The sequence below is a fragment of the Parasteatoda tepidariorum genome, chromosome X2 (assembly GCF_043381705.1).
Source record: "Parasteatoda tepidariorum isolate YZ-2023 chromosome X2, CAS_Ptep_4.0, whole genome shotgun sequence".
Classification (NCBI taxonomy): Eukaryota; Metazoa; Arthropoda; class Arachnida; order Araneae; family Theridiidae; genus Parasteatoda; species Parasteatoda tepidariorum.
Window position 1 is genome coordinate 31,136,525 of NC_092215.1, and position 16,682 is coordinate 31,153,206.

Here is a 16,682-nt window from a genome sequence, read left to right on the forward strand (position 1 = left end):
GCTGGAGAACTGTTTAAAATATATTTTGACTACTTTATTGAATAACAATTTAATTCAAGCTTCTTATAGTTAGTAATTTTTAAATAGAGAAAAATATATTTCATAGGAAACTGTAGGTTTGAAAATTTTTATTTAAAAACCTGTTTCTTTTTGTAGAAAGCAGTGGTTTCTCTTCATTAAATTTCTAAAATTTTCAAGCTTCTCTTTACACAAATAATGAACTATTTTAGCAAATGATAAAACATTTAATTAATTTTTAGTTCTTGGTTTAATTCAAGCTTCTATGAATAGAAATTTTCAAACAAGGCAAAATAACCTACATATATCAACAAACCAAAACAATTGCGAAAATAATCCCATTGAGCAACTTTCCAATAGTAGTAGTAGTTAAACTTTTATTCATCATGTCTTTGAAAATTAAATATTTACTATTTAAACGAATTTGAAAATAATTTTGGGAATAGCAAAAGATTTAATTATGTTTAGTGTTTTTCGTTTAAATCAGGCTTCCATACCTTACACATTTCAGTGCAAAGTAGTATCAAAAGTCAACGCAGTCAAAGAATTAAAATAGATTTAATTTAAATTAAACATTTAATCAACATTCCATCACCTTCATGCATTGCTTGGAAACATGGTCGTCATCAATCACTGGGGAAATTCACAATTCACTCTATGCATGAAATATGCTTAAATTGTAATATATTTCCACGTTCTGTGCGTTCTACTATCACGAGATCTGAGCTGTTTCCTAAATTTAGAAATCTGTTGGCTTTATTATATAAAAAAATAAGTTGTAAATTTACGTGACTATAACTTATTATTATTTTTATTTTACAAAGAAAACAATTATAAGACTTTAATTTAACTTCTTTTTTGAATTGAAAAAATTCCAATCTCTCTTTGATTAAAAAATTTAATTGCAATTGTGAAATACTTACACGGTTAAAAAATTCTCAGAAAAAATGGTTAAATAACAATTTATTAAGTTATTATTTTGCCAAACTCAAACTAAACAGCCAAATAACCGTAAATAAGGTGGTCTTCAAACTGTTAACTGTCAAAAAACGGTTTATTAACTACTTTCATCTAGAACGGTAAAGAGGGTGCCATACCGAGGAAGAAAATTTTCGTTGCAAATTCTCTTTACCTATCAGTACTAAAAAGTAGTTAAATAACAATTAATTCATTATTATTTTGCCATACTCAAACAAAACAGTCAAATAACCATAAGTAAGGTGATATTCAAACTGTTAGCTGTCAACAAACCATTTATTGACTATTTTCATCTAGAACGGTAAAGAGGGTGCCATACCGAGGAAGAAAATTTTCGTTGCAAATTCTCTTTACCTTTCAGTACTAAAAAGTAGTTAAATAACAATTAATTAATTATTATTTTTCCATACTCAAACAAAACAGTCAAATAACCATGAGTAAGGTGATATTCAAACTGTTAACTGTCAAAAAACCATTTATTAACTATTTTCATCTAGAACGGTTAAGAGGGTGCCATGCCGCGGAAGAAAAATTGTGTTGCAAATTCTCTTAATCCTTCATTACTAATTAAAAATTTATAAGAAAGAAAAAGTATGTTCAGTCATACCTAAACTGAGTCATCAAGTTTCAGTTGCTGAAAAAAGTACTTCAAAATATTAAAATGCAAACAAAGTATTGGAAGAGAACTTCATCGCTGCGCAATCCAAAGTAATCTTCTCATAATTCATTTTCATTTGCATATTTTAAAACTTTCTTTTTAGTATTTCACACTTCATGGCTTACTCTAGGTTTGTCCGAACTCACTCTTTCTACACTTTAAATTTTAAATTAATAATGAAGGAAAAAGATAATTTGCGATGAATATTTTCTTCCTCAGTATGGCGTCCTCTTAAGCACCGGAAATTCATCGCAACAACTAGATCCACCTAATGAAGCCATTTAAGTCCTTGCAAGTGTATATACATATTATAGCGGAGAGTACTAATCTGCCAATGTCATGAACAACGGGGTTTCGAGTTCCAGCATGGACACCACAATATCTCCTTCATCCCCTTCAACAAATGAGGGGTTTCCAGTGCCCTTAACTCCCCAATTTGTAATTCTGAACTATTAGAATACGATACTCTCTCTTTACGCAAAGAAGACACCTTCATAAAGTTGCATAACACAAAAAAGTCTAGTAATTCCCCTCTCTCCCGATAGATGACACAACCAATTAAATTAATTAAACCACATTCCATGGATCATTTGATAAAACACAACTCAACCATAATCTCAATGCCTAGTATCTAACAAAAATCCTAACTCCGGTTAAATTTCTTTTTTACACTTTTGTAACTTAGCTAGTTGTAATTGGTTAGAAAACCATATACTTTAGTATTTATGATTTTTTAAGGATAATAGTTGTAAGCAGTTTCAAAACTTTAAAAGTGAAATATGTTTTTTACTGTAAGCTTTACTATTAATTTGATAGACAGGCTGCCTCTAGTTAATATACCATAATTTTAAAATAAAAATTCTAACAATGTACTAATAAAATTTATATTACAATATTATACTAATCATGAACATGAATTACTGTGGAATATTAGAATATTAATATTATAAGAGTCATAAAACAAAAGAATTAGCAATAAACATCCAGCTTATTATAACATTTAGGCATTGTACTTATCATTTCTACTGATCAGTGTACATACATTTTATTTTTTTAGAAACAAAATTTCGAGGTGTAATTTTTTCCGTGAAATCCATTTTTACCATAAAATTTCACGGAACAAAAAATCTGATATGCAGTAATCTTTACAGTAATATTTATTATAAAATCACTGAATGACTATAGTTAAATAATTATTACTGTAAAATATACTGTATAAATTTTACGATAAAATTAGATTTTACGGTAAAATATATTTTTGCAGATTATATACCTAGGATGCCGATATTTTCTACCATAATTTGATTTTGAATTCTTTGCAGTGTGGGCGACGCAGAAATAATAGTAAACCTTTATAATATATAAGAAGACATCAGTTAATGTGTGTGTGGTGTTATCTTCATATTGATAAGCTATCATTGTCTGATGATCGATGTTTAAATCCCGGTGGAGGTGCTATCCGTATAATGACAGGAATGAGTTGGATTTCACTAATCAAAAATTTTCCTACTTTATTTTAAGATTTGGTTTACTTTTAGAAACTTTCTTTGCCTAACAATAGATGGTCACCGTATGAAACATGCATTCGTACAAGAAGAAAGAAATTCTTGTAAATTATCGTACTGTACGGAAAAAAGCATTTCCGGAAATAAAGTCATAATTCTGATTAATAAAATCAAACTATCAAGCATTTAAAGCATTCATTTGATGCTTTTTCCGTTCATTTAGTAACGATTAACAGGAAATTCCGCTTTTCAAAATTATAGTTCTTATTTTCATAGATTTAGTAAAAAATTCAAAACTAAAGCGTTAATTTAACCGAATAAATTTCTTCAATGCCTTGTTCTAAGGTATCATGATAAAATTACCAAATTTTACCACGTACACCAGAGTCACATATTATGAAACTATATTTCTTTGTTCCATCAAAATCATTACCAAGGTGTTTCGTCAAAAATTATCCTGATTTTTGATGTTCCAAATAGCCAAAAACACAGTAAATTTAATTTTATTCTGATAAAAAGTATGGTCGAAACGACCATACTTTTTTCTCAGAGTACCAATTCCAATACCTCTCAGAAACGATTTTTTTATAATGGTAAATAATTTTACATTTTTTTCGCATTTATGTGCAAATAAAAACGCTTAAATATTCCTGTAAATTTAAAAAATGCTTTTTTATCTAACTAATATTTCATAAAATATATTTATTGGGGTTCTTATTAAATATTTCTAACATGAAATGAGTCCTTTATCATATTTAATCTATTCATATTTTATGAAATATTACAAATAAATTGTTTTTCATCTAAAAGAATTTTTTATTTAAACTAGTAAAGCGAAAGTATGGAAAAATGTCTTCTTTTTATATTCATAAATCATAAAATTCTGAATATGCGTACTTTTTTAATATATTCTCTTAAAACTATGTATCAATACCCATTAGTGCTCAAGTTATTTTTTCGAAACTATTTGAATATTGAAATTATATAAAGAAGATTTGAAAATTTCCCGTTCTGAGATTTAAATATGGATAACAAGCACATCTTTATAAATGGTAATAACCGGTATGAAAGCTCTTTTAATAGACGAACATTTTTAATAAGAAAATAAAATATTGAAATAATATATTGTATGTCTTTAAATATTTCATAAAATTTAGCTTTAAAGTTAATTTAAAATATAAATTGAATTAATAAAATTAATTAAATAAATAATTAAAGAAACATATTAAAATTTTATATTTAAACACTATTTTTTTACTTGCGAACTATAAATTAATTTAAAATTTAAATCAAATTAATACACTTAATTAAATAAATAATTAAAGAAACTTACTAAAATTTTATATTTAAGCAGTTTTCTTTTTACTTTAAGTAAGGCGTTAACAGAAAATAGCTCGTAATTTTAATTCGTTTTTGTACAAGATAAGTAATTTTTCTTTAAGATCTTATTTGGTTTAATGGGTTTGAAAAGTTTTCGAAAGTAGATCATTACAAGCATTTTTGACACTTTCTGCTTGTTTATTACATTAAATAATAAAAATTTGCACCACAATTTCTTAAAATATAATTAAAGGGGGTTGAATTAAATAGCTATGATACGGTTACCGCGAGTGAAAGAAGCTATTTTTAGCAGAAATAGTTTAAAACAGCTATGTTTAACTATTTTCAACTCGATTGCATCACAACTCTTAGAAAATGCGAAAATAAAATTTAAATTAAAAAAGAACAAAAAACGAAATGAAAACTTTTTTTTATAAAATTCCTTACAAAAAATATAAAAGTTATAACTATTTCAAAATTTGAAGTGCGAAACTTTATAGTGCTTTTCTTATTATTTTTAGTTTTTTCTTTAGAAACTAAATTGCATGTTTTTTATTTTTGATAAATTAACCAATTTTGTAAATGATATTTTTCAGCTTTCCATCTCTCAAAATTAATCGTTGCAATTGCAACAAAACCAAATTTTCTCTGTCAACGTTTCAATATTTCAACATTTCTGAAATATTGAAAAGTTTAATTTCGGTGTTAACTATCAGGAATTTTGTGGATAATTAATATTTAGAACTCTATAAAACGAACGTGATTTTTTTAACTAATTGGAGAGCATTATATAGTAATTTCAGGAAATATGTGCTTATTCTTAATATAATTCTATTCTAATCTATCTAATCTATAAAATCTAATTCTAATTTCTATTTTAAAAATCTTATTAAAAAAATGCGGTTTTTGCGGTTATATTAATGAATTGTAAGAAACCTATATATATATAAATATGTAACATATCATAACAATGTAACAAAACATAACTTATACATAAGATATGCATTTTTAATAAAACTATAATAAAATCATTATAATATGGAATTTAAAAATGTTCACTGAATTAGTAATTACTAAACCAAGTAATAATTTATTCACTATAAAAATATACAAAGGTAGAAATAGAAAAAGTTCTTAAATTAAGAGAAAAATATTTGACAATTAATTATTATTTAGTAATTATTAGTATGTTAGTAATAATTTTGATATTATTTTATCACAGTTTCAATATAATTTAATGGTATAATTACTACAAATTTGGAAAAAAAAATATGTTAAATAAGATTTTTATTTTTAGAATTAAATGTCCATGGATTGATTATCCTTTCTTTTAATTTATGTGTTATTAATTATTTATCTTTCATCACATTAATTATTTATGTTATTTGTGTAATTTAATTTATCTTATTATGAATTAATTTGACTAACCTTTCTTTCAATTATCTTTTCCACTTTAATCTTTCAATTACAATTACCAAAATCTTTACTACGAAAATATGCATTCAAAACAATTAAATTTTGTTGAAGGAGATAATTTTCCTGGGTTTAAGGAAAATTTCCATTGAGAAAGGAAAGCATGAATCCCAGGAAAGAAGAATCAAAGAAAAATCCAAGAAAGAAGAATCAAATCAAAACGAGTAGTGGAGGTTACAAATTATAAAAAAACTTCGCCAGGAATAAAGAAAATATCATCTCGCCAAGAATAATTAAATTTCACCTCGCCAAAAAAGTTTTTTTGGCTCCATAGCTATTTAATATTGCCAAAATTATGTTTCTAAATTATTTATGATTTGAACGAAATTTCAATTAATTATTAGTGGGGAATAACTGACAAAGATCTTTCAAAAAAAATAAATATAGCAATATGTCCTAAACAGTCTCCAGTATGCTTTTAAATGTACGCAGAGAAAAATCTATGCTCAAAACTACCTGAATATGGTAACATTTATTGCGTTTCTGGCTCTATGGGAACACAAAAAGGCTCCAATTTTTGCCGAAGTGCTTTAGTAAAATTAACAGTAAAATATGGTTCGATTATATGTGATAAAATCTGATAACTTGGTAATTTTATCATGATACTTAAGAGCACGTCAAAGGAAAACATTTATTTTCTTAAGTTTAATTTTCTGTTTTGTATTTTTTACTTAAAAGTGTGATAAAGAGACGACTATTTTTTAACTGAAAGTGTGGTGAGACCAGAATTTCACGTACACCATTACCATATGAACGTAAAAATTACCAAGTTTATAAATCATAAATGAGTAGTTTAATCACATATAAATCACATGTGAGTCACATATGAGTAGTTTAATAAATCACATATTTTGGTTTCATTAACTATAATTATGGTTAATTTACCAGAAATGTCATCACCATGCATTAAGGTAATTTTACCAGCTTTCTTTTCTCCGTATATTTAGGACAGATCATTTATTTTTGGAATTTTATTCGCAATAATATATGAAAAAGTATATTATAAGATGAAAAATAAAATTGACTGTAAACTTTAAAAAACTTGCCATACGAATACTGGCCTGCCGTTCAACTATCCGTTGGTTGGCATCTACAGTAAATTGCATCAGCATATACTATATTATATATATATATATGATGTTCTTTTATACGGATTAATTTAAAATAAATTTGACTTTACTTTCAATTACACGCGTTCTTGAATCCTTTAATCTGTTTCAAATTAGTGTTAATTCCCCAAATATGACCCAAGTATTCTTGAATTAGTTTGTTCCATTCAAAATAGAATTAATTTAATAGAATCATAGTAATTTCAGAACAATGGTATTAAAAAGTGGAAAGTTTTTTTCTTTTTTTTTGACACCATGGTTAGAATTTCTATTTTGGATATTAAAACGCGATTGATGTAAAGGGCATATCTTGATATACACGAGTGAAGAAAGATATGTATATAAATTGAAATGCATCTTATAGAGAATAGACTTAGTTTGAATTGCGCGTTTGAATAAATGGACGTAGCCTAAATTGTGCGTTAAAGAAAATGTACAAAATTATCATAAAAAAATAGATATAGCATTTAATTCTATCGTTTAAATTACTGTTAAAACTATTGCATGTTTTTAAAATATAACTAGTGAATAATGAATGAATGTAGGGTTTAAAAAAACAGACAAATTTTCATATTGATTTGGAACTGAAATTTTAAAAGAAACATAGGTAATAAAAATTTGGATTCAATATTTAACATCAATAAAGAGCATTTTGTGGTTTATAAAATTGTGGTTTGTATTGGAAGTAGTTTAACGGGCATTTCGAGCTATTTCCAATTTTTTTAATTGACTAATTTTTTGATTTTTTACGAAAGTTAAGATTATTTATTTTCAAACGTGTGCATTAAGTTTGAAAAATATTTTTAAATACGACCTTTTCCTTAAATACGAATATTTAACAATAATCAATTTTTCCAAACGTAAAGCTGCGACCATTTTATTAAATATGCATTTTGATCGATATAATTGTTCTTTCAAACGTGCATATCAAGTTGTGTCGATTTTAATAAATAATCTCTGAGAAAAAAGGGTGGTCAAAACGAACAGAATATTGTAAAATTTACTGTTTTTGGGGTCTAGTGGAACACCGAAGTAAATGGGCAATAATTTTAAAAAAATTAACAACACATTTTTTTTTAATGTTTGATAAAATTTGGTAAAGAAGGTAAAATTAGGGAAATTTTATCATAATATGTTAGAGTATGTCATTTAAACCATTTGTTCCGTTGAATTTACTTTTCAGTTTAGTATTTATTACTAATAGTAATAAGAACTATAGTTTTGAAATCCAAAATTATCGGAAAATTATAAAACTTTAAACCAGAATTATTGTTTATTTACTAGAAATTTCATTACCATACATTACACTAATTTTTCCGTGTGTAATTTGACCTGCAGCCATTCTTAAATGTTTATATTATTCTATATACGATTTTTAAAACGTATTTTGAGTTATATCAATTATTTTATACCTTCATTTTATTAAACTCACACTTTCAGCTATCTCCGAAATAAAATATTCAGCTCCGCAATGTTAATAAATGCATTCAACATTTCATTGATCATGTTGTTTTCTTGTTTAGGACATATAATGAATAAATATGCCTCTGTTATTTAAAGATTTAAATTGCCTATATAAGCTTGCTTATTTAAACTAGAAATACTCTTGAATATTAAAGGTTATAATTGAAGAATTGAAATTGAACCTTGGAATTCTTGCGAAAAATATTACAAGCATTTTTCAAGTCACTAATATTAGATTATATTCAGGGATTTCTAAGTTGAAATCTTCATTTGATATATCCTTATTTGAAATTAATCTTTATTCGAAAATTTCAAACTTTCACCAGCTATCCATATTATATTAGGGGTAAGCCAGTTTCATATACGTTCTTGTTCAATATAAAAAATAAATGTTAATTTAACTTTATTTCATCTCATAATACCATTTTCAAAAATAAACATATTTTAGACATACTTTAAATCAATAAATATTTTTCAAATATGTTTGACGAATGACATTTGCTTAAATTTGGTCTTTTCTGTTGGAGAAGTTACTTCAAACTTAAGCTCGAAAATAATTTTTAAAAAGAAAAGCAAAAGCAATTGCTAATCAAATGATACATTCAATCTTAAAACTAGAAAAATAAACTTTCCTAACGGCTGAAAACTTAGAATAATAACGTATATAATTAGAATGGCATACAGGTCAAATTTTATGATTAAATATGTAATACTAGTTATTATTATTTATATATATATAATTTTTTGTTAAGTTTGTTATTGGTATGTAATAGGTCACAATTAATAATTGTAGATTTACTTGTATATAAATTTAATGCTTTGAAGAACAATCTTTAAGTCTTCCTAAAATTAAATTATCACTTTATTAAAGTTTTGGATGACTATATAGTTTTATATTACTTCTGTATCGCTAGATGATTGAAAATTCAACTCGATTATTTTTATTACTTTTAAAATCATCTCTCTTTTATATTTCACTCATTTTATTTCTTTTTCTTTATTTTACTCTTTCTATCTCTTTTTTTATCTTACTCATTCTGTTTCATTTTTATTTTACTCCTTCAATCTCTTTATTATTTTACTCATTCTATGTACTTTTAATTTTACTTATTCTGTCTCCTTATTATTTTACTCATTCTATCTCTTTCTCATTTTACTCATTCAATCTCTTTATTATTTTACTCATTCTATCTCTCTTTTATTTTACTCATCCTATCCCTTTTTCATTTAACCCATTCTATTCTATTTCTATTTATTTTATTCGCTTTATCTCTTCGTATTTCTTTATCTTCAAGTTTCGCATTTTACAGCCCATAATCACGCATCAGTATTCAAAGCACTGAAAAAAAGAGCAAAAAAAGTTCGTTAAGAAAGTACCGTAACATGCAGAAACGATTGTCTTACAGTACGCGACAAAATGGAAAGAAATAGCGAAGTATTCATGCATGTTGTTAACTCCTTGGAAAGTACAATTATTATTCGTCGCCAAGGGTTGAACTTGATAAAATGACTTTAGACAAGCGAAAAGCATTGATGAAATTAAACTAAAGCTCTTAAAGCGAATTTTTAAGGACATTCTTCCTCGCACAAGACTAATTAAATTTGATTGTGAAGAGGACCTGTTTGTTTTGAGTTTATTATTTCCCATGATTTTCCCTAAGGGAGCTGCTTTCAACTGGCATTAGATTAAGAACTTTTACTTGTTAGTGTAGAAAGGAAAAACGAAAAGTATTTTGCTCTTTTTGACATCACTAGGGCATGTTAATTCCCTTATTAGCATTTATTGAAAAGATATCACAATTATAAAGCTAAATATGAAATAAACAAATATTTTATAGTAACTCTTTTTTAAATACATTAATGTGATCTTAAAATATTAAAAATGGTAGTTGTTCTGCATATTTTATTTATCCATCAACTTAATATAATTGTCCGGCATGAATACTTTATTCAACTTTTTTATCCGAAATATAATACAATTATGTAAAAAAAGATGTCACAATTATAAAATAAGTAAGAAATAAATAAGTATCTCATAGTAAAATTCTTATAAAATAATGCCTTTTATTGTGATTTTAAAATATTAAAAAATGTCATTGTTCGACATATTTTATTTACCCATCAACTTAATATAATTGTCCGGCATAATTACTTTATTCATCTTTTTTTATTAGAAATATAATACAATTATGCACTTGAATAAAAAAAGATGTCACAATTATAAAATAAATAAGAAATAAATAAGTATCTTATAGTAAAATTCTTATAAAATAATGTCTGTTATTGTGATTTTAAAATACTAAAAAATGTCATTGTTCGACATATTTTAATTACCCATCAACTTAATGTAATTGTCAGGCATAATTACTTTATTCATCTTTTTTTATTAGAAATATAATACAATTATATACTTGAATAAAAAAAGATGTCACAATTATAAAACAAATAAGAAGTAAATAAGTATCTTAAAGTAACATTTTTTTAAAATAACGTCTTTCATTGTGATTTTAAAACATAAAAAAAAATGTCATTGTTGTACATATTCTACTTATCCATCAACTTAATGTAGTTGTCTGGCATAACATCGTTATTCATCTTTTTTTATTAAAAATATAATGCAATCTCAAACTTGAATAAAAAGATATCACAATTATAAAACTGAATAAGAAATAACTAAGTATTTTACAGTGACTTTGTTATGAAATCCATTTGTAATTTATAGTGATCTTAAAATATAAAGAAAATGAAATAGTTCGACATATTTTACTTATCCAACATCTTAATGTTATTGTCCGGCATAATATCGTTACACATCTTTTTTATTAGAAATATAATACAATTACGTACTTGAATAAAAAAAGATGTCACAATTATAAAATAAATAAGAAATAAATAAGTACCTTACAGCGACATTTTTATAAAATAAAGTCTTTTATTGTGATTTTAAAATATAAGAAAAGGTCACTGTTGGAGATATTCTATTTATCCATCAACTTAATGTCTGGCATAACATCGTTATTCATCTCTTTTTGTTAAAAATATAATACAATCACAAAACTGATTAAAAAAGATATCACAATTATAAAACTGAATAAAAAATAACTAAGTATTTTAATCTAAGTAATTAAAATCAAAGAAAAACGATAATCTCTGATTTTCTAATCATTTACTTATGTCAAAGTAGTCATTACGTATGTAAAATTTCGTTTCATTTTGACGACTCCATCTTGGCGCGCTAATTTTTTTTCCTTGAGTGTATTAATGATTCTTATTTACTGAAAAATTGTTACATAAAATAATAATTTGAATTTTAAATGTAACGAAACATGAGATGCATATTTCAGCAGGATAAATATCTCTAAAAATGGAGAACAGAAGAAAAGATTGTGAATTTGAAGAGAGCTTGAATTTGTGAAGAGATTGTGAATTTGTTGAAGGTTCGAAGTTGTTGACTACTTATTTAAATCGTTGAAAAATAAAATCTACTGATTTAAAGGTGAAAGGAAAAATAATTCAAGCTCGAGTCATATTTCGTTTTCACTTCGACAAACATTCCTCATTTTCTAACGACACTTTTTGCTTACGACAAATTATTTGGCCAGATAAGTCAAATGTAGCCTTAAAACTCTATTTGAATTGAAGTTACCTTTCCAATACTATTTCAATTCGGATTAAGTTTCATTTAGTACACTTAATAATCTGTACAATTTTAGTTCCGCTCAGACGAGATAATCGTAGTCTGAGCCTATAATTCGCTTTAGTAGCATTTTAACCGCATCATAGGCAAAGCTTATGTCATTCTAATCACTCTGTAGTACAGGGCAAGGTTTAAAATGCATCAACCATGTAAAAAGATCGTTTGCTTAATAAATCCAAAAAGTTTTATTTCATTTTACTTCATAACCGTCATTGAACAGCTGAACCAATTTTGAGTTTACGACAACCAATGTTCAGCTCCATAACCATGTAATTTTGAACCCAATCCAAAGAAATAAGGGAACTCCTGGATCAAGTATTGAGAGAAATTTACATTCCTGGAGGAAGTTTTGATGGAACTGACACCCATTTGCGATTCATGAAAGGGAAAACTACGAAAACCTCCCATGATTAGCCTGATGGAAAGGGTCTCTAACCTATGATCCCTCTACCACTGAGGATATTTTATCTCAAGATATCTGAGGCTATTTTACATCAGCACTGTGGTCCATGCGAGCCGGGTGCCAAATTCATATCGACTAGACAGCACTGAGAATCGAACCTGGGTCATATAATTACAAGGTGAGTTTATTTGAGCTTACACTCACATATAACTCATAATTCGATTAGACTATTCTTAAGGAAAAACCTACAAAGAAACTAGTTGAAATATTTATTGGGCCCTAGGTCTGCCCCTCTCAGACCTTATGATAAATCACGAACTTGTCAGGTCTAAATCGAATATAAAAATATTTTTAATTCTACTTTGCTTTAAGCTACTTTATTTCTCTAACCACAAAAACATTTTGTTACAGTGTTATATTAAGTTCTAGCGTCCATTTTGATGATTATGCTGAAGTCAGATTATTTAAAATTTAAAATTAATAACGCGGGGTTGGCTATATTTTTAGCTATATTATCTATCGATAACTCTTTAAATTTTGGATCTTTTCCATGCTCCAAATTTTTTATTTTCTGAATTTTCATTTGAGTTTCTTAGCGTTAAAACAGGGAAGAGATTGTTTGATGCCCGATGGTATGCTTCTGCACTATTTGTTTTTAAATACAAAGATAATCTAGTAATCGGATCTTTACTTTTTAAAACTCAAACTTAATGGTTTGAGGGGATGACCTCCAAAATGCTAATTACATAGTGCAAATAATATTTTAAATAACGAAATTAAACCCAAAGAGTACTTTAAATAAATAAACATATTTTTTTTTACCGTATTCGGATTTTTGAGCCCCAATATATAGGGGCTAGCCTCAATCTGGGAAATATGGTCCCCATACATTGGCCAGGAAAGCGATCCAAAGTATGGGCCCCATAATGCTAACTTTACCTTTTGCGTATTTTGCCACATCTTAAGAGCTTTTAAATTGAATTAAAAAACTTGCACACAATTAGAAAATTCGTTATTCAAGGATAACTCCATGCAAAAAACAATTTAGTAAATATTTATTATTTTATTTATTAATAGTCATAATATTTTAAATGGTAAGCTATACAATTTTTAGATAATTTTAAAATATCGAATTTTATATGGCAAAATAGAAATCGATTTTTTTTTTAAAAAAAAGCATATATTAAAATAATAAATATTTACTAAAATTTGTTTTTGCATGGGACTATCTTTGGATAAACAAATTTTATAATTATGCACAAAAATTTTTCAATTCGCTTAAAAAAATTCCCGAGATATGGCGAAATACGCAAAAAGTAAAATTACTTTTAAGGGTTTCAAATTGCTCTCCTGGCCAAACTATTGTGACCATATTCTCCAGATTATGGCTATCCCTTTCATTTTGGGGATCACAAATCCGAATCCATCACGAAAAGGTATATTTATTCTGAGAAAGTACGTTTTTGTGTCTAATTTATTGACTTAAAAATATCGTCTGCTCTAATTAATTATAATATTTGAGGTCCCCCTCTTGAACCATTTAGATTGAGTCCCAGAAGAGTGAAGATCCAATCATTTAATGAAAAGTTAATCAGAATAGTCCGTTTTTTTCTTTTTTTTGCTCATTGTACAAAAAATTTTTCATTAAATACAATCTTGATGAAACATGATCAATAGTTTTTATATTGAAATATGATATTTTTTCTTTTTCTTATTTTTTTCTTTTTTTTTTTTGCACTTTTATAAACTCTTTTGACTAAATATAGTTCCATACATAAATAATTACAAACTCTCCTGCAAAATTATTTTTTAAAACTAAACTGTGTGAGTTGCTTTCCGCTCTCAAGTGTTCGTAATTTTAAAATAGCAAAACCAAAAGCATGAGCAAAACACATTAAATAGTTCCATAAGTTAAGAAAATTTAAAAAATTTGCAAGTTGGGTCTTTTATTTCACGGAAACTATTTAATCGATTTTTCCATATTTTGCTTCTTGTAGTTAAAAATACATTATAAAAAATATTAAACCTTTCAAGTGTTGAGCTTCGGAGCAAACTTAGCGATGAGATTTCTTTTCTTGAAATTTTCCATTAAATAACATGGGATCCAGGAAGAACTGTATTTTAAAGTTTAAAAAAAAACTGGGATTAATGCTTAGGGGTTAAAGAATTGTTTTATTGCTCGTAAAAATTGGAATGATATCTTTGGATCTTTCTGTATTTGTTTAACAGGATTAAGTGGGATAAAATAGTCATAAATATAGCTTTCTTTACTTTCAAGGATTCTAACTAAAGTAATGTTTAAAAGAAATAAACTTGCATATTTTATCTGCAATTTTACATTTTTTAAGATCCTATTTCATTATATTTCAGAGAAAATATATTTAACTTAGACATTATTTTATAAATTATTTTATATTTATTATTATATGTTCAAAGCATTGTTTAATCATTCTTTAAAAATTTAGTGGAGAAATATTATAATGCTACCATAAAATAAAATTAAAATAAATTTTATATATTACTTAACTGTTTTTATGGTAATAAATATTCAACATAAATCCTATAGGCGAGAATAATTAACTTCGGTTGATTAATTAGCTAGTTTATACTGGCAAAAAGACTAACTACAAAAATACAATTTTTATGCTCTAATTTAGTTTAGAATGCACGAATATCATATCCTAGATATTCTTTTTTATTTCTGTATGTCTTAAAAGCATATTCAATTCTTAAATTTATACTTCATCTAAAACTTTTTTTTTGCTATGATTTAAAGTTCTTTATGACTTAAAATACCCTTTTCTGAATATATATATATATATATATATATAGAAAATTTAAGATANACGAAGATGGGACACAGTTCCCCCGTCATGTATATATATATATATATATATATATTCACTTTTGGAAAGTTTTTAAATTTTAACTGTAAAAGTAAGATTTCATTGAAGTTGAAATATTTGTCACACATTTTTTCTGAGAAAAATAAATGAATACTTATTCCCTTTCTTCAAATTTCTTATCTTTCATTCATGTAATTTTACATTTTATATGCATCATCATTATCAATTAATTACTTACGTGTAATAGTTAAATGTAACTCACCATCGTTTCTGATTTTTAATTTTAAAATTCGTGACATAAAATAAAACTTAAAACGAACTTAGACTTCACTTAACTTAACTTAACTTAAGTATGGTAATTAGTGTGTCAAAGTAATGAGAAAGATTACTGACGACGAACATATCTTATACAAAAATAGCATGTTATTGAAATTTAGCACCTTAATTTAATATCTAAGAGGATTCCGAGAAAGATATTTAAAAGAAAATTGCTTTTGAATTTCTTGAAGCAAAACTTATATCACCATAAATGGAAAGTAATTTAAAAATAAACAAATATTTTATTTTAGACGCCAAGTATTCTATTTTATAAGAGAATGTGCGCCAAATATAGCACATATGAAATGCATGCCGAAAGAAAAAGTTGAATTTCCTTGGAACTATTTGTGGAGTAAATAGCAAAAGTAATATTTTAAGCTTTCTCAAAGTTGCATTTAAACAATAATATTTTTTATGTTTATATAATGTTAGGGAAATTTTATTTAAATCGTTATAGTTAAAATGTAAAATTTAAAATGAAAAGTCAGTGCTTCATTTGGTTATGTTATCTAAATTTTCAGAAAAATCCATCCATCTTTGAACTATAACATCACAATATTAATACGATGAAAATTTGCTGCAGCCATAATGAATCGCTCTGCGATTCATAGTCTTATAAACCATAGTTTCGTGTTTTCATAGTTAATATCTATAATGTGCAAAAAAGAAAACCACCCGGAATAACTTTTAATCTAATGATCGGATCTTCACTTTCGAGGACTCAATCTTAACGGTTCGAAAAAGTGATCTCAAGTATGCTAATTAATTAGTTCAGACGATATTTTAAGTTAAAAAATCAGACGCAAAAACGTACTTTCCCTGAATAAATTTACCCTTAGTGTATATTTGCGACTAAAAATATGAATTTTTTGAAATTTTATGTCTTAGAAACC

At 26.0% G+C, this 16,682-nt stretch overlaps 1 protein-coding gene across 1 annotated transcript in view; it reads left to right on the forward strand.

Annotated features, from left to right (window-relative positions):
• LOC107440923 (dual specificity calcium/calmodulin-dependent 3',5'-cyclic nucleotide phosphodiesterase 1A) overlaps positions 1-16,682 on the forward strand; it is a 535,122-nt gene that overhangs the window by 266,885 nt on the left and 251,555 nt on the right. The window lies entirely within an intron of this gene.